An 18,998-nucleotide genomic window follows, 5' to 3' on the forward strand; every position below is an offset into this window, starting at 1 on the left:
TAGATCCTTAAAATTTCAGGACTTTAAGGTCCAATTCTTATCAAATAACCTTTTAACTGAACAAAGTAGCCTTTCATCTTTAACATGAGTAGAGTCTAAAAAATGGTAAATTTTGTTTCACAAAATTCTAATCTAATCAGAGGCACCTTTGAGTTTCAATTCTTTCATCTGTAAAATGGGAATAATACTTTCACTGCCTACCTCAAAGAAGAGAGCATATGAAAACTAGGGTACTCACTAGTCACTTCTCCTTCTCCTTTTCCTTCTCACCCTACTTTGCATTTGCTACTTAGCCTGGTTTCAATTTCATGGAAGAAGATGTCCACTGGTATCCACCTCTCCCACCTTTTCCTGCCTCCTTTTGTATATTGTCTTCCCCTTTAGATTTTAAGGTCCTTGAGGGCAGGGACTGGTTTTCTTTTTAATTGTATCTCCATACAGCTCAAGCATGCCAGGGGAGTACTTGGGCTGTTATTCCTCACTTATAGCAGATGACTGTTTCTACTCTTTGTTTAAATGTAAATTTCCTCAATGATATTCCTTTATAGTCAGGGTCACACTAATACTCTGATGGTTCTGTGATCTCATTGATGTGGATATTCCTTCCATTGATGCAAATGACAACCTAGACATTTCTGCTTGTAGTGCAGCTCTTTTTCATGTCTTCTCATAAGTGTCCCACACAAAATAAAGAGGACTTTCCTCATGTTCTCTCTCTCTCTCTCTGTCTCTCCCATGGCAATTGGAGTTAAGTGCCTTGCCCAGGTAGTAAGTGTCAAGTGTCTGAAGTTAGATTTGAACTGAACTCAGGTCTTCCTGACTCCAGGGCCTGTGCTCTATCCAGTGAATTACTAGCTACCTCATGTTCTCTTAACATTACAAACATACAGTAAACCATGTGGGTTGTTCATTGGTTTTCTTTTACTCCACAGGTACTGGAAGTTCAGAATAATATTAACAACATTATTGTTATTAGTCTGGTCTAGTTGATAGCTATCTGGACTCAAAGCCAGGAACACCTAGCTTCAAGCCCTGTCTCTGACAAATACTGACTTTGTGATCCTAGACAAGTGGCTTAACCTATCAATGCTCTAGGCTAATGGTTCTCACACTTTTTGATCTCAGGACCCCTTTACACTCTTAAAAATTGTTGGAACCCAACAATTGAGGACCCCAAGGAACTATTATTTATATGGGTTTTATCTCTTAATATTTACCATTTAAAATATTTTAAAGTCATATTATTATAAAAATGATTTTGACTTCATGGACCCCCTGAAACCCTGGACCATAACTTGAGAACCATTGCCTTAGGCACTTCTCTATGACTATAACTTGTTGAGAAACTGCCAACTTGCATTGGAGGAGGGAGTTTTTCGTGCAGAATTTGCTTATACCAGGGAAAACCGAAGTCTAATTCCTATCAATAATAATAATAATAACTGGCACTTATGTTGATCATTCAGATTTGCAAAGCACTTTACATTTTTTTAATCTAATAGGAAGCGGTCATGGTTAAGGAGTTAGCAGCTTCTAAAAAAAGATATTTTGTGAAGCCTAAGCACTTTTTGAGAGTTAAAAGGGAGCACTGGGAAGCTGAGAAAAATGAAGACCAAATTAAGGAAACAACTTGCCAGGGGTTAGGAGAAGCACAACTAGTATTTGAAAGAGTTATTCAAAAAAAATGTTATTGATCAAAAGAGCTAGGGAGTCTAGCAGTCTAGTCTTTGCCTCTTAGACTAGTCAGGAGGCATTGCAGGAACATTTCAAAGCATAGAACACGCTAATTTGGAAGACGCCCTAGGATACTTCACTTTCACTATATAAATTGACCATACCCTGTAAGGCTCCCTAACTCATTCATGCATTTGTTAACAGAAGGATTGTCAACACATTGGACTGTGTTAGTTTCTCCCTAGTAGGGATGATGGAATGAATATTGCTTGAGTTTAGGCTACCCCATGTTATTAAGCTTGCCTTCTGCTTTACCAAGTTGTTAGTGCTTGGATCTAAAGGTTACTAGGGTTGGAGTGTCTACGGGCATGGGGGAGGTGTTTGAAGAAAAGAAGATAGGAAAAGTTTGGTGAATGCTCTAGTTGTGGAGATATGTTTGCTGAAATTGTGGAACTACAGAATGGCACAGTGGGCAATATGCTGGATTTGGAGACATAGGACCTGGTTGCAAAGTGGGACTCTACTATGTACTGTGTGACCTTGGACAGGTCACTTTACTTCTCAGCCTCAGTCTGTTCATCACTAAAATGAGGAGGTTTGGCTGGCTTCCAGTTCTATATCTATGATTCAAGTTGGAATCAATGCAGTCTAACACTAACCCTGAGGTCTCTGTTGTCTTCATTTACACCATAGACAAACTAGCTTCTGTTGGTCTTTGCTTTAGTTTTTCACAGAGATTCAATGGAATTTTTCAGGTCTCTTTACCTTTTCCTGAGAAACCTTGTATCTGCTACCCATTCATGCCAAGAGTCAACTGATAGCAAAGGACAGACCAGATGTAGCTGTCTGGGTCATACAGTCAAAATGGCTTGTGTTGTGCTAAGGTAAAAGGAGGTATTTGATCTGAATGCCTTAAGTAACTTGGTTTACTTGCTTGTCTAGTCATCAGTGAAGCCTAAGAGAGAATTGCAATCAGATTTAGCCCCAGAAAAAATATGAGGCCAACAAAAATTCACCTTCTCAGGGGCAGCTAGGTGGCGCAGTGGATAGAGCACTGGCCCTGAAGTCAGGAGGACCTGAGTTCAAATCTGGCCTCAGACAAAACATTTGACACTTACTAGCTATATGACCCTGGGCAAATCACTTAACCCCAAATGCCTAAGCAAAAAAAAAAAAAAATTCACCTTCTCCCTTAGAAACCTATGCCCAACCATACCAGGAAAGTGTGCAAGGCTTCTCCTAAGTCCAGGTTCCCTTGATGAGACTTACCTGTCTAGTTTCCCATTCCCTCAGGTCCTTATTCTCCATAAGGCAAATCTGATAAGCTAATTTGCTATGATATTTTGGTATTATGGTATTTTTTTCTTTTTATAAATTTATTTATTTTTAGTTTTCAACATTTACTTCCACAAGATTTTGAGTTCCAAATTTTTACCCCATCTTGCCCTTCTCCCCTGCCCAAGATGGCATGCATTCTGAATACCCCTTCCCCTTGTCTGCCTTCCCTTCTATCTCTCTCCCTCTTCTCTTAACCCCTTCCCCTTTTATTTTCCTTTAGGGCAGGATGGATTTCTGTACCCCATTTCCTGTATTTCTTATTTCCCGGTTGCATGTGAAAACTTTTTTTTAAAACATGTGTTTTTAAAACTTTGGGTTCCAAATTTTCTCCCTTCCTTCCTCCCCACCCACCCTCATTGAAAGGCAAGTAACTCAATATAGGTTATACATGTACAGTTATGCAAAGCACTTCCATAGTAGACATGCTGTGAAAAACTAACTCCATTTCCCTTAATCCTATCCCACCCCCCCATTTATTCTATTCTTTCTTTTGACCCTATCCTTCCTCAGAAGTATTTGCTTCTGATTACCCCCTTTCCCAATCTGCCCTCCTCTCTATCATCCCCCTACTCTCTTGTCCCCTTCCTCCCCCATTTTCCTGTAGGGTAAGACAGATTTCCATACCCAATTGACTGTGTGTGTTATTCCCTCCTTAAGTCAAATCCGATGAGAATAAGATTCATTCATTCCCTCTCACCTTCCCCATTTCCCCTCCATGGTAAGAGCCTTTTCTTTTCTGTTTGTTTTTTTTTGTGAGATAGTTTACTCTGTTCTACCTCTCCCTTTCTCCTTCTTCTAGTATAATCCTCCCTCACCCCTTAATTTTATTCTCCAGATATGACCCCTTCATCTTCAACTCACCCTGTGCCCTCTATCTATCTATCTATACATACATATAATTTTTTTCCCTCCAACTACCCTAATACTGACAAAGGTCTCATGAGTTACAAATATCATCTTTCCATGCAGGAATGTAGACAGTTCAACTTTAATAAGTCTCTTATGATTTCTCTTTCCTGTTTACCTCTTCACGTTCCACTTGAGACTTGTATTTGAACATCAAATTTTCTATTCAGCTCTGATCTTTTCATCAAGAATGCTTGAAAGTCCTCTATTTCACTAAATGACCATAATTTTCCCCTGAAGGATTATATTCAGTTTTGCTGGGTAGGTGATTCTTGGTTGTAATCCTATCTCCTTTGTCCTCTGGAATATTATATTCCATGCCCTCTGGTCCCTTAATGTAGAAGCAGCTAAATCTTGTCTTAACCTGATTGTGTTTCCACAATACTTGAATTGTTTCTTTCTGGCTGCTTGTAACATTTTCTCCTTGACCTGGGGAACTCTGGAATTTGGCTACAATATTCCTAAGAGTTTTCCTTTGGGGATCTCTTTCAGGAGGTGATAGGTGGATTCTTTCAATTTCTATTTTGCCCTCTGGTTCTAAAATATCAGAGCAGTTTTCTTTGATAACTTCTTGAAAGATGATGTCTAGGCTCTTTTTTTGATCATGGCTTTCAGATAGTCCAATAATTTTTAAATTCTCTCTCCTGGATCTATTTTCCAGATCAGTTGTTTTTAAATGAGATATTTCACATTGTTTTCTAATTTTTCATTCTTTTGGGTTTGTTTTGCAGTGTCTTGATTTCTCCTAAAGTCACTAGCTTCCAATTACTCTATTCTAATTTTTAAGGAAGTATTTTCTTCAATAAGCTTTTGGACTTCCTTTTCCATTTGGCCAATTTTACTTTTTAGGGCATTCTTCTCCTCATTGGCTTTTTGGACCTCTTTTGCCATTTGGGCTATTTTTTAAGGTGTTATTTTCTTCAGTGTTTTTTTTGGGTCTCCTTTAGCAAGCTGTTGACTTGTTTTTCATGATTTTCTTACATCACTCTCATTTCTCTTCCCAGTTTTTCCTCTACTTCTTTTACTTGCTTCTCAAAATCCTTTTTGAGCTCTTCCAAGGCCTGGGACTGATTCATGTTTTTCTTGGACGCTTTGGATGTAGAAGCTTTGACTTTGTTGTCTTCTTCTGGTTGTATGTTTTCATCTTCTTTGTCACCAGAGTAAGATAATATAGTCTGACTCTTTTTGTGCTGCTTGCTCTTGATCCCAGCCAATTACTTGAGTTTTAAAGTCTTTGTTAAGATAAGAGTCTGCTTCCAATGTGGAGAATGTACTGTCCCAAGCTTCAGCGGTTTATACAGCTGTTTTCAGAGCTACTTCTAGGGACTTGTAAATTTTCAGTTCTTCCAAGGTGGTATGATAAGGGGCAAGGTGTTTCCTCTTCACCACCACAACAAGCTCCACCAAGCCAGCACTCCTCCTCTCCCCAGGACCACCCCTCAGAATTGTGACCCAGATCAAAGCACGGGCAAAGCAAGAGATTCCTGCCTCAGCACTGGCAAAGAGATCCCTGCCATCCCCCTCTGATCAGCCACTTGATTTCCCCTCAGTCTGTGGGCCAGAAGCTCAGGAGGCAGCCACTGCCCTGGGGGTGGCTGAGACCTAGCTTCTCTCTCTCACTGCAGTCACAGACTTTTCCCACTGACCTTCTAGGTTGTCTTTGGTGTTCATGTGTTGAGAAGTCTGGAAACCACCACAGCTACTCGTGATTCAGTCCTCTGAGGCCTGCTCCAGGTTCGCTGTGGCCTACATGCCCATACAGAACTGTGCTCCTCTCCCTGTCTGGCACAATATACCTTTCTGATCAACCATCCAGGCTGTGTTTGGCTGGAAATTTGTTTCACTCTGTCTTTTTGTGGGTTCTGCTGCTTTACAATTTGTTTAAAGCCATTTTTTTACAGGTATTTGGAGGGGTTTGGGGGAGAGCTCAAGCAAGTCACTGCTTTCCCTCTGCCATCTTGGCTCCACCCCTCGGTATTATGGTATTTTCTAGGTGTTTTATATAGTCTTTTTCATTCTTTAGATCCCTGCTCACCAGAAATCATGCTCGGGAGAGCTTCACCTTTTTTTTTTTTATTTTTAACTAGGCAATGGAGTTAAGTGACTTGCCCAGGGTCATATAGCTAGTAAGTGTTATGTGTCTGAGACTGGATTTGAACTCAGGTCCTCCTGAATCCAGGGCTGGTGCTCTATCCATTGTGCCACCTAGCTGCCCAGAGAGCTTTACCTTTCACACCTAGAGCTCAGGCCCTGAAGCCCTGATGTCCTGATTGGTGGTAGCCTCAATCTCCCAACTCTATGTAGGCCTCATCCAGCTAGCTTTTAGTTATCTAGTCACCAGCCAATATCTCTGCCTATGTACCCTTTATAGCTTTCCACCATCTTTCAATTTTCAGAAGCACAGTCTAACCAAATTTGTCATGGCTCCACTCCCCATTCCTGTAACATTTCAAATCAATATGCTCTCCCTGGCCATTACTCCCCTATGTGTGTTATCTCCCTGTATTACAATATAAGCCCTTTGATGGCAGGAGCTTCCTTTGGTTTGTATTTGTAACCCCTGATCCTTGGCACAATGCTTCATACATAGTAAGTTTAATAAATACTCTTTTACTGCAAAGAACATTTTAATTTTAGTGGTGGCCTTTTATGTCTAACCCAAAGGTACAAATAACATAAGGGATTTTGAAACTGTGGCAGAGCCAATGGTGATATTTTTGAGAAGGGGGCCCATTCCCAGAGCTCTCCAAGTCATGCAATTTAGACCTGCTATTTTGCCTGAGTCAAATTTGATAAAATATTCCATGGATGGTTAGATTGTCCATTTGCAAGCCCTAAACAGTGTTTTCAATTATTTACTTGAAATAAAAGGGGCCCTCTCTTTTCCCTACTGAAAGATAATATGAGTTATCAGATCCTTAAAGGCCTGATTTTTAAATTCACTGTCCCAAATGGAACTGGTTTGGAAGGTGTTTTGTTTATCTGGCAAAAGTATCAATAGAAGTCAGGAAAGCCAATATGAAAGAAAAATCAGGATCCTTTATCAGGAGAGAATTTAATTAAAGATAAACATGAAAGCTATTGCTATTTCAGGATAAGAAGAACCATTCACTTGAATTTAACTTCAGCAATAAAGGAGATGACATCAAACATTTTCAGTTATAATTTTCTCCTACAGAACATGGATAGAGCTCAAGTTTGGAGATTAAAAAGTAATCTCCAGGTCTTTACATCAGTTAGTCAATAAACATTTATTATGCACCTACTATGTTCCAGACACTATGTTAAGCTTTGTAACATCAAACAATTACTTTTCCATGTGCTCAGCTCTGTTAGGCACCTCAATTTCACCTTGCTTTGTGCACACAATTTGGTTTCATTTTATTTCAATAACACTGAAAGCTAGAACTTGCAACCATAAATACCAAAAATAATTTTGTTGCAAACAAAGATATAATCAACCATTTTGTTTATAATGTCAATTCAATAAAAGGATTGGTTGGGTTGAAAAGTTCTGTGGGAGAGAGAGAGAGAGAGAGAGAGAGAGACAGACGGAGAGAGAGAGAGAGAGAGAGAGAGAGAGAGAGAGAGAGCACTCTTAGAGGTCAGGAACTATGGCTATTGAATTCCTCCAATGTGCCATGAACAGATGAGAGGGAGGGGAATAAACCATCACTAATGGCCTACTATGTGCCAAGCACTGTGCCAAATGGTTTCATTGACTCAAGTCAGAGGATCTAGATTCAAATCTCACCCACTTGCTCATTATCTGTGTGACCTTGGGCAAATCACTTAATTTCTTTGGACTTCAGTGTTCTCATCTGTAAAGTGGGGTTCAGGTAGACTAAATGACCTCTGAGACCCAATCCAATTTTAAATCTATAACTGTCTTTTGTAAGTTCTTATTACAGACATTTCCTGAGTTATGCATATTCACATAATGATCTCTGTATCTTTGCACATTGCGGAATGTGAGTCACTGAATCTGAGTTGAACAAGAATCCCTGAACATGGAACTCTTCTATAACATATCTGACAAGTGGTTATATAGATATTTCCTACAGGACTCTGATGAGAGGGAAACCACTACCTTATAAAGGAGCCCATTCCAGTTTTGGATGGCTCTAATTGTTAGAACGTTTTTCCTTACATAAAGTCAGAACTTATCTCTTTCCAATTTAGATTATGAATTTAGAGATAGAAAGAACCTTGCACATCATTAGTTCCATCTACTAATTTCACAGAGGAAACTGAGGCCAAGGGAAGTTAAGTGATTTTCTTCACATAGTAATAAGTGGTAAAGCCGAGATTTGGACTTTGGACCTCTGATTTCAAATCCAGTATTCTTTCAACTATATCAGGGTGCCTAATTGCTCTTTTATCTGCTTTCTTATACAAAGGAGCCCAAATGTAACCTCTTTTCTACTTGGTAGCTCTTAAGACACTTGGACAATTACTTTATAAGCATTTATTAAATGTCTATAATATGCTCTAAATTTTGATTGACCAAAATTGGTCTTCAAAGGAAGAAAGTTTGTTAAGTTATGAAGGTAAAGAAAGACTCTGGGAGTGACAATGGGGAGAAAGAGGAATGTTACAAAAGGGAGGAGAGAGGAGTCAACCATGTCAAATGGTAAAGAAAAATCAAGAAAGAAGAGGATTGGGAAAAGGCCACCAAATTTGGCAAGTAAGAAATCTTTGATAATTTTGGAGGTTGGGGTTTCTGTTGAGTAATGAGGTCAGAAGCCAGATTTGCAAAAGTTTGGGAAGTGAGAAAACATGGTGCATTGTAAAGTTCTGATCTTTGCACACAGAACTTAGAGTTGTGGAATCTGAATTTGAATCCTGACTCTGCCCCTTGCTACATGACTGACAAGTTATTTGGACAAGCTACTCTCTGATTTTTAGCTTTGTAATCTGTAAAATAAGGGAAATAGATGGAATGGACTCTACAATTCCTTTCAGCTCTAGATCTATTATCCTAATAAATATTTCTTTGCTGATTGATCTGCTAGTGCTAAGAAAAGTGTTTGGCACATAGTACATGCTTAATAAGTGTTTATTAATTTTTTACTGATTGATCTTATGGATAAGCAAGGAGGGTTGCAATTTCTTTATGAGTCAACAGTATGATGTAAGAACCAAGTAAGCTAATAAAATTATAGGTTGCATTAAGGACAGGCACATTATGAAGGACTATTCCATTAGAATGTAAGCTCTTTAAGGACAAGGATTAGTTTTGCAGTTCATTGAATCCTCAGCATTTATCATGCCACCAGGCACATAGTAAGTTTTATTGATTTTATTGATTCATGACTGACTGACTAGGGAGGTACTTTACTCTAGCAAAGCTGTATTTGGAATATCATGTCCAATGGATCACAATTTAGGAAGGAAATTGATAAGTTAAATATGTAACTTGGAAGGATATAACAGGATAGTTTGAAGAACAGAAACTTGTAGAACTTCACTAAAGATCTTCCTATGTATTATCATCGATCTGTTTAGTCTTTCATTCTTGTCTACAAGGAGAGACATATGGACAGAACTCATTATCTTCACCTTGTCTTCCTCCAAATGCATCCCTTAACAAAAATTCCTCCTTTCTGACAAGGATAGCACCATCCTTCCAATCACCCAAGGTCACAACATTGGCACATTGGCATTATCTTCAAATCCTCATTCTTCCACTCTTCAGATATCCAAATCATTTGTCAGATCTTAGTCTCTCCTCCATGACATCTTTTACATTCATCACCCTTTCACTACTTATACAACCAGATCCTTCAGTACAGGATTTCATCACCTCTGACCTTGACTATTGCCATGTCCTCCTAATTGGTTGCCCAAGTTTCTCCTTAATGGTTTCATGGAGAGTCGGGTATGACTGATATGACTGAACAATAACAATAGAAAACTGGGAAAAAGTGTCTACGGCAGCTTTCTCTGATAAAGGCCTAATTCCTTAAATATACAAACATACATGCATACACACACACACACACACAGACACACACACACATATATATGTGTGACTCAGTTCTTTGTATATATATATCTATATATCTATATCTATATCTATATATATACACATACACACACAGAGAACTGAGTCAAAATTATAAGAATTCAAGTCATTCCCCAATTGATCAATAGATAATGAACAGTCAGTTTTCAGATGAAGAAATCAAAGCTCTCTATAGTTACATGAAAAAAATGTTCTAAATTACTTTTGATTAGAGAAATGAAAATTAAAACAACTCTGAGATACCACCTCATACCTAAAAGACTGGCTAATATGACAGAAAAGGAAAATAACAAATGTTGAAGGGGATGTGAGAAAATTGGGATACTAACGAATTGTTGGTGGAGTTGTGAACTGATTCAATCATTCTGAAGAGCAGTTTGAAACCATGCCCAAAGGATGATATAAAACTGTGCATACCATTTGACCCAGAAATATCACTATTAGATCTGTATCCCAACAACATTTTTTTTTTAAAAAGGGGCTTATTTGTACAAAAATATTTATAGCAGCTCTTTTTGTGGTGGCAAAGAATTGGAAATTGAGGGAATGCCCATCAATTGGGAAATGTCTGAACAATTCGTGGTATATGATTGTGCTATGCTATTGTGCTATAAGAAATGATGAGCAGGATGCTTTCAGAAAAATCTGGAAAGACTTACACAAACTGATGCAAAGTGAGCAGAACCAGGAGAACATTGTACACAGCAACAATAATATTTTGTGATGATCAAATGTGAGTGACTTTGCTATTGTCTGAAGGACTTATGATGAAAAATGCTATCCACCTCCAGAGAAAGAACTGATGGAATCTGAATGCAGATTGAAGCATACTATTTTTTATTTTTTTATGTATTTTTGGTCCATGTTTTATTTTACAACATGGCTAATATGGAAATACATTTTGCATGACTGCACATGTATAATGTATATCAAATTGCTTGCCATCTCATGGAGAAAGGAGGAGTGAGGTTAAGAATTTGTAACTCAAAAATTTAAAAAAGGAACATGAAAATTGTTTTTACATGTAATTGGAAAAAATAAAATATTTTTAAGTAATTAATAAATATTTGCTGATTGATTAGCTCAGAAGCTGATTCAGGGATGACTCCCACATCTTTTCTTATCTATTAAAATACAATCAATTACATTTTTGATGTTATTTGGTATTCATCACATCCAATGCCAATTTACCTTTTTAAAAATAAATTATTCTTGTTGTGAAGGTATATTTTCTAAGTAGTTTCTAAGTCTTTGCCTTTTTCCATTCTTTCTTCCTGATCTAAAATTTCTAATTTAATTTTCACCTCTTCCCATCTTTGGTTTGAAATAACCAAGTATCAAAATATTTGGTAATTTAATTGGAAGGGTGAGTATCCAGTTCTATGTAGAATTCCTTCCTCTCTTCATCTTATGCAACCAATGTTGTGCATAAGTTGTAATTATTTTCATGGTAATCTTTTTTGCAAAAACTTACCAGTGCTACAATGTGTGAAACCAAATGTCTCAAGAAATAATATTTTTTTTTGCTATTATTTGGTAACCATTTCTGCCAACATTTCTTAACCTCTCCAAAGAGTTGCCTGTATACTATTTTTCCATTTAGCTGCAACTTCCTTTTTCCTTCTGGTTTCATTTAGAATAATTATAGCTATGGGAATGTTGAGTTAGGGCGATGCTTACCACAAGCATACGAAGACTTCCCCCATCAGAATGAATTGATAAGAACAATTGTTTTAATGGCCAAGGGGACAGCTAAAGTAGGCATTGTGGAGTGCTTAGAGCTTGGTCAGACATCAAAGACATCCACTACATCCTGGGCCATTCCCAGTTGTCCTGACTTGTCTTGCCACTGGACGCTGATGACCCTAGAAGAGAGAATGAGGCTGAAGACTTTGTGCAACTCTGCCTCACTTAAATCCAATTCATGTGTAAGTCAAGACATTAAACATTATGTCACTGGTCCTCTTCAAAAAGGAAGGATAAAAATTCTTTAAGTTAAGAGCCCACTGAGCTCTTAATTACACAGTCCCCCAAAAGCAAATTCAAACTGTTGCCCAGAACATACCTCAAGCCATTGATAAAATGTGAATAGGACCACACTTTCATCAAGTTTTTGATACAAATGTTGAATAACAAGTGGTCAGGGAAAGATCCCTGGGGCACTCTTTTATAGTGGATGAGTCTCTTCTTTCTCCTAGAATCCCTACTTTTCTTCTCTATTCCACTCAAGGGCTACTGTCTACATGAAATTTTTCCTGAGCCCCAAGCTTCTAGAATCTTCCATTCCCCAAATACCTTGTATTCATTTATTTTTAACACACACATACATACACATATATGTATATCTATAGCTTTATCTGTTATTTCTTTCCAATATAAACTTCTTAAGGGTGGGAACTCTTTCAGTTTTTGAAAAATATTGTTAACACGGAGCATAGTGCTTCACAATACTAAGCACAGGAAGAAAGAAAGAAAGCAAAAAAAATGAAGGAAGAAAGGAAGGAAGGCCTTTAAGTAAAGAACTAGAAGAAGAATAAGTAGCTTTAAAAATAAGTGGTAAACCTTACCTAAGTAATGGTTTCTGGAAAACTAGAAAAAGCCAAATAGAAATCAATGACTCCATGATACAGCAAGTAATATTAGAACATTATGTTTTTATAAATTCTAAAGATTCTAAAATGGGGATTTCTCTCTCCTCCTGTCCCCATTGGCTATAACTTTCAGGATATCTTACAGCAGAACTACTCAACCAATAGGAAATATAGTACCCATTCAAGCATGGACAAAAGAGTAAAGGGAGGAGACAGATTTGTTTGACCCTGGTAGTAAATATGAAAATTATCTATGGATTCAAGAACTTTGACAGTTGGGAATCCAGTTATAGACAAGGGTAACCTTAGGAGCCCAGTTGAGTAACCTGAGTAGCAGAGACAATGTAATGGAAGTTGGGGGAGAGGGGAAGAGCAGTATTAGGAAATCTTGAGAAGATAAGGAATATAAGGCCCCTGCAGTGCTTGAGGCATGAGTTGAGTTGGCAATGTGCTTCTCAACCAGTGTACTTTATGTATGTATTTTCCCATTGATGTGGTAACTATGTCATACTGTACACCCTAGGTTTATGGGGGATAGGGAGGAATGCTTTGGTACTATTGTTCTTTTCAGTAAATGACTTTGTTTTGAGCAAATTGTATCTACCAACTGATTATTAAAAGGAAATGCACCAAGGAATTCATGAACTGAAGTTTTGGGGGTCTGGACCCATAGAGTACTTTAAACCTGGAATGATAGTTACCACTTGGGGATATGATCTCCATCTTATAAGTACAAAGCTGGAAAGGTATACTCAGAGAGAGAATTACATATGCATGCCTATATAGACACACAATTCATAGATGTATATTTGTAGATGATTTGTTTTTTTAATATAATATTCATAAACTATGCACATGTTCAATGCACTTAAAGAAATATACCATAAAATATGTCATATCAGCAGTTCAAAATATCATAATATTATAGTATATTAATAATAACAATTAAAAACAAATTAAAGAAATTAAAGAAATTAAATCTTTATGGCTTTGTTCTTTGGTTAATGATCTAGAAAAGTTTGCCATGAAGTAGATGCTCAAAGAATGGAAAATGACTGTGTGAATTGTAATCTATATGAATGTAGTTGACTTTTGTAACAAAAGATGAATCTAAGGGATTTAGAGAATCAATGGAAAATCTGTTCGAACTGATACAGAGCAGCATAAGAAGAAAGAGCAATATACAAAAAACTACATCAAGGTACATGGGGAAAAAAAATTTTTAAAGTAGCTCATCTCAGGTTAAATGTAATGACTAATATGAGTTCCAGATGATGAAATGCACCTCCCTCTTCTTAGTAGGTGTCAGATTACATATGTTGCTGTTGCATATGTCATTTGATTTTGTTTAACTTTTTTTCTTTGTTATATGGAAGGGTTCTTAGGGGAGACAAGATATTGGTAAGTGATCATGATGTACAAAACAAATAATACCAATGAAACTTTCAAAAATATATATATTTTTAAGCTGTTAGAATTGTAATTTATCTTTTTATGGTGAGAGGAGACTTAGTGAGATTAATAGTTTAAAAAAAGAAGCCTAGTGGAGCTCTTCAGAAAGCAGCCAAAGTCAGGCACTGGAGTCTAGTGGCTGGAAATTATTTATCCTGGTTAGTGAAGCGGAAACACCCTTCCCAAATGTAAAGTGGAGTCCTTTGACTCCAACTAGTGCATACCTTAGGATGCGAGATAAACTGGCCTCAGGCCTGTGGACTGTTTTTCTAAGCATTAGGGATATGCTCAAAAGGTCAGATTTCAGTCTCACTTTCAAAGTCTTACTCTCTTGCATAGAAGGCTCACTGTTGTTTTAATTTTTAACAAATTAAAATCAGTTAAGATGGCCTGGCCTTCAGTCACGGAATATAGTTTGCTTAACCACTGGGATTTTTTTTTTATTTGAAAAAAAAAACCCCAAAATGTGCCTTATACCCTGATGTGTACAGGCTTCAATGGAGGTTGATGAGAACATCTTAGATCTCCTGCTTACTGGATTGCAGCTCGCACATGAAGAAGGAGAGGGGTATACTACAGAGCCAGCTAAACCCAATACCAACAAGCCCCTGATAGGCTTGTTGGGAAGAAGTCTTTCAGAGCACAATGCCTCATTGCAACTGGACTTAACAAGACTTTCCAACGTTATTTTTCACAATCTCCAAGCCCTCAAATGCAGTACAATACTTCAAACACACTTTTGCTGAATATTTCCCCATACAGGCATTATTTAAAAGGCCTACAACAGAGGAAGGTCCAGGGCAGGCTCTGAACCTAGTAAGAGGTGCTGTAATAGACTGCCCTGAGAAGGCCTTTGATGTTATTTTGCATACTGTATATGAGCTTTCCACTCTCTCAGTCATTTCCTCTGTGCTTTGGTAGCCCAGCGGGGAAGCCTGCTATTAGAAACAAGGTTTATTGCTGGCTTGCAAACATTTATTGGGTAGTATCTAAACCATGGTGTCAAGTTATAGTAATGTGTTGTTCCAGAGTTTTTTTTTGGAGAATTTTGGCTTTTTAGAGAAGGGTCCTGGGAGAATTCTTCTGTTTCAGAAGCAAAAGGTACTTCTCTATAGGAAAAGAGAGTGACAGTTTTATGCATATTGTATACCTATGCACCCACTCATGCCTTGGGGTTAGGCTCAGTAGAGATGCATCATTTTTTTTTTTCTGGAGACAAAAGTCCTTTCCTTATACAAGTCATTCTGGGGAATTTTAAGCCATGTGTGGCTCAGAAAGTAGGATGTGCACTCACTTTGACAAAACCACAATTTCAACAATGGAGCTCAGGGAAAATTCTCAGATTGGCTGGGAGAAAGTTTTAGTCTGATTTTACACTAGAATAGCGTGTTTTTCTAAGAGCCATTTGTTGACATTCTGCTTATTTTCCATAGAGCCAAGCTGCATATATTTTTTTTTTTGGTGGGGCAATTTGGGTTAAGTGACTTGCCCACAGTCACACAGCTACTGAGTGTTATGTGTGTGAGGCCGCATTTGAACTCAGGTCCTCCTGACTCCAGGGCCAATGCTCTATCCACTGCGCCACCTAGACGCCCCTGCTGCATATTTCTCAATGGTACCTTGGAAACATGCCTGTTTTAACCTCTAGAATTGTAAGAACTCGGTATGGATTATGAGGAAAAAGGATTAGAGGTGATAGTGAAGGAAATACACTCTTTCAATCTGTCTTCTGATCCTCTAAACATTCTGAAAGTGCCCTCTACAAGGTTATCAACCAAGGTGATCTTAACTGCTCAATCCAATGGCCTTTCCTGAGTCTAAACTTTGCTGACCTCTCAGAAGTGTTTGACATTGTTCACCATCCTCTCCTCCCCCTGGATACTTTCTCCTGCCTGGAGTTTCATAACATCGTTCTCTTCCAGCTCTCCATCTGCCTGTCTAACTGATCCTCAGACTCGTTTGCTTGATCACCACCCATGTTCCACTCCCTATGTGTTTGTGCATGTGTGTGTTTGTGTTTTGTACCCCAGAATCTGCCCTGTACTTCCTTGTCTTCTCTTTCTGTGTACTCTCTCAGTGATCTCATCAGTTGATTTATCATCTCAATGCAGATGAACCTTAAACTTATATTTCCTGCCCTCCTCTCTCTGTCTGTTGCTCTTTCTATTTTTCTGCCCCTCTGTCTCTGTTTCTCTCTATCTGTCTCTCTGTCTGTCTCTGTCTCTCTGTCTCTCCAAGCTCATATCATCAACTGCCTCCTAAATATCTCAGCCTAGTTGTCATATATAGACATCTCATACTCAACATTTCTAAAACATATCTTAATAAATTTCTCCTGAAATGTGCCTCTCAGAAAACCTATCTTTCTTCCTAACTTTTCTATTTCTGCTGAGACTACACCCAGAACATCTCTCATACTTGTTTCTGTCTCTTCACTCCTATGGTAACCATGCTAATTCAAGCTCTCATGACTTCTTGTTTAACCTATTGCAATTACCTCCAAATAGATCTCCCAGATAGAAACTTCTAGTCTCCTCCTTTTAGAATCCATACTCCATGCAGTCGCCAAAGTGATATTCTTCAATCACACATTTGACTGTGTCACTCCTCTGCTCCAGAAGCTTCCATGTCTCTTTTGTCTCTAAGATAAAACGCCAATTCTCTTCTTTAGGGGAAGGGAAGGAAAGAGGATGCGCATTAATTAAGAGACTACTATGTGCCAGATACTGTGTTAAATGTTTTACAAATATTATTTCATTTAACATTTAAAGCTCTTCAAAGTCTGGCTCCAACCTGTCTTTCTAGACTAATTCCACATTTCTCCCCCTGACATAATCTAAATTCTAGCCAATAAGCCTACTGTTATTCCCCAGGAAACTCCATCTTCTGCTTCTATTATCTTCACACAATCTGTCCCCATTACCTGGAATACATTCCCTCCTTACCCTTGCCTCATAGAGCATTTCTTTTAATTCAAGATCAGCTAAAGCACAACCTGGATGAAGCCTTTCCTGATCTCCTCAAAGACTAGTGCCCTCAATCTCAGGCTACCTTGTATTAAATTATTTTGTATTTATTCCAAATATATTCTTACTGTGTCCTCTATTAGAATGTATACCGGGGCAGCTAGGTGGCGCAGTGGATAGAGCACCAGACCTGAAGTCAGGAGGACCTGAGTTCAAATCCAGCCACAGACCAAACACTTGACATGTACTAGCTGTGTGACCTTGGGCAAGTCACTTAACCCCAATTGCTTCACTAAAAAAACAAAACAAAACAAAACATGTATACTCTTTTCAAGTAAAGATTGTTTCATTGTCTTTATTTCTCCAGTGCCTAGCACAGTGCTTGGTACATAGTAGGTGAACTTGCTGATTTATTGATGGATTTCAGGGGAGTGAAAAAAATGATGTCTTCTAGAAGAGCTACCTAAGTATTAAGGTTTGTGAAACTTGTACAGTAATGATCCTAAACACAAACCTAGGTATATGTTCTATAGATGTTGTTCCCATTTTATTGTTGTTCATTTGTTTCAATCACTATTGACTCTTCATGACTTGGTTTGACATTTCTTTCTCCAGTGCATTTTGTAGATGAGGAACTAAGGCAAACAGGGGTAAGGGATTTGCTCAAGGTCACACAGCTAGGAAGTGTCTGAGGTGGGATTTGAACTCAGGAAGATAAGTCTTCCTGATTCCAAGTCCACTGCTTTATCCACTGTGCCACCTACCTGCCCAAATGTCAGATCATATGATTTAGGTTTGGAAGGGATGGATAAGGCAACTGTCACCCAGAGTTTTGAAGTGCCTTGTTTGGGGTCACATAGCTAATATCTGAGGCAGGATTTGGACTTGGGTCTTCCTTATTCCAAGTCTAGTGCCCTATCCATTCTATCATGCTGCCTCAGTAAGGGCTTCATGAAAAGGAACAGATTTTATCTGAACTATTAAGGATGGGTTGAATTTGAGTAGGCAGAGAGGAAAATGGAGGACTTTCTAGATATCTAGATAGGAGGAATTGAATGGACAACTGATCTGACTGGCATTTCTACTAGGTTGACTGGATTTACCAGATGATTTGATTTTGTATAGACACAGCAAATCTAAACACAGCTAAGTATTGCATTTCTTTCTCCAACATCTCAAAAAATGCTGAAGGATATTTTTTTCTCCTTTCCCCTCCAAATTCCCTCTGTCTGTTTATAATCCAGGGGTTTTCATTTGAAAGCTTACTCTTGGGAATTCCTTTAAATGAGTGCATTCTGAACCAATTTAGACAGTAAGAAGTTACAGGCATTGAACATACCTACCCCAGCTCTGTTTCACCATGCCTCCACAGAGATAATGGAGATCAGGATAAGGGCAGGTTGGAAGTGAACAAGAAGTTACCTTCAGTCCTAGATGTTTCCATAGAACCTATAACTTGTATGCTTCCATGAGTCAGCCTTTCATACAGCCTTTCATATGACCCCCATGGGTTATCTCATTGGACAGTCCTTTAGGACTGCCTCATTTTGTAACATTTTGATTGAGCCTCAGCTGTATTCAGAACTCACTGGCTCAAAGATTTTTCAAAAGGCTAGTACGTCTTTTTATTGCTGCCTTTGGCAGTGAAGGCCTGATCCCATGACAACTTTGGCATTTCTACAACTGGGTTATATCTAGGATAACAGATTATAGCTTCAGAAGCTAAAGGAACCTTGTCTGGGTTTGGGATAATGGGCAATTTGATCTGTTGGTATCTAGGTTCTGGTTTAGGTACCCAAATTTGTCCTTCTGTTTTCACTAACCAAACTAAAACTCAAAGGCAATTTGTTTAAAGGATGATTTTATAGTGATGACATCATTACATAAAAGGTTATTGTTTCACATTTTCTTTTTTTTTAATTTATTTTATTTTCAATTCATGGAACAAGACAAGCATTTCTATAATACAGTACAATGATTAAGAAAAAGGATGATCACACATAAAACTGCAAATCTACCATGTACAACTTGTTATTCCATCCA

This window comes from Vombatus ursinus, unplaced genomic scaffold, assembly GCF_900497805.2.
Source record: "Vombatus ursinus unplaced genomic scaffold, bare-nosed wombat genome assembly UNPS02014798.1, whole genome shotgun sequence".
Classification (NCBI taxonomy): Eukaryota; Metazoa; Chordata; class Mammalia; order Diprotodontia; family Vombatidae; genus Vombatus; species Vombatus ursinus.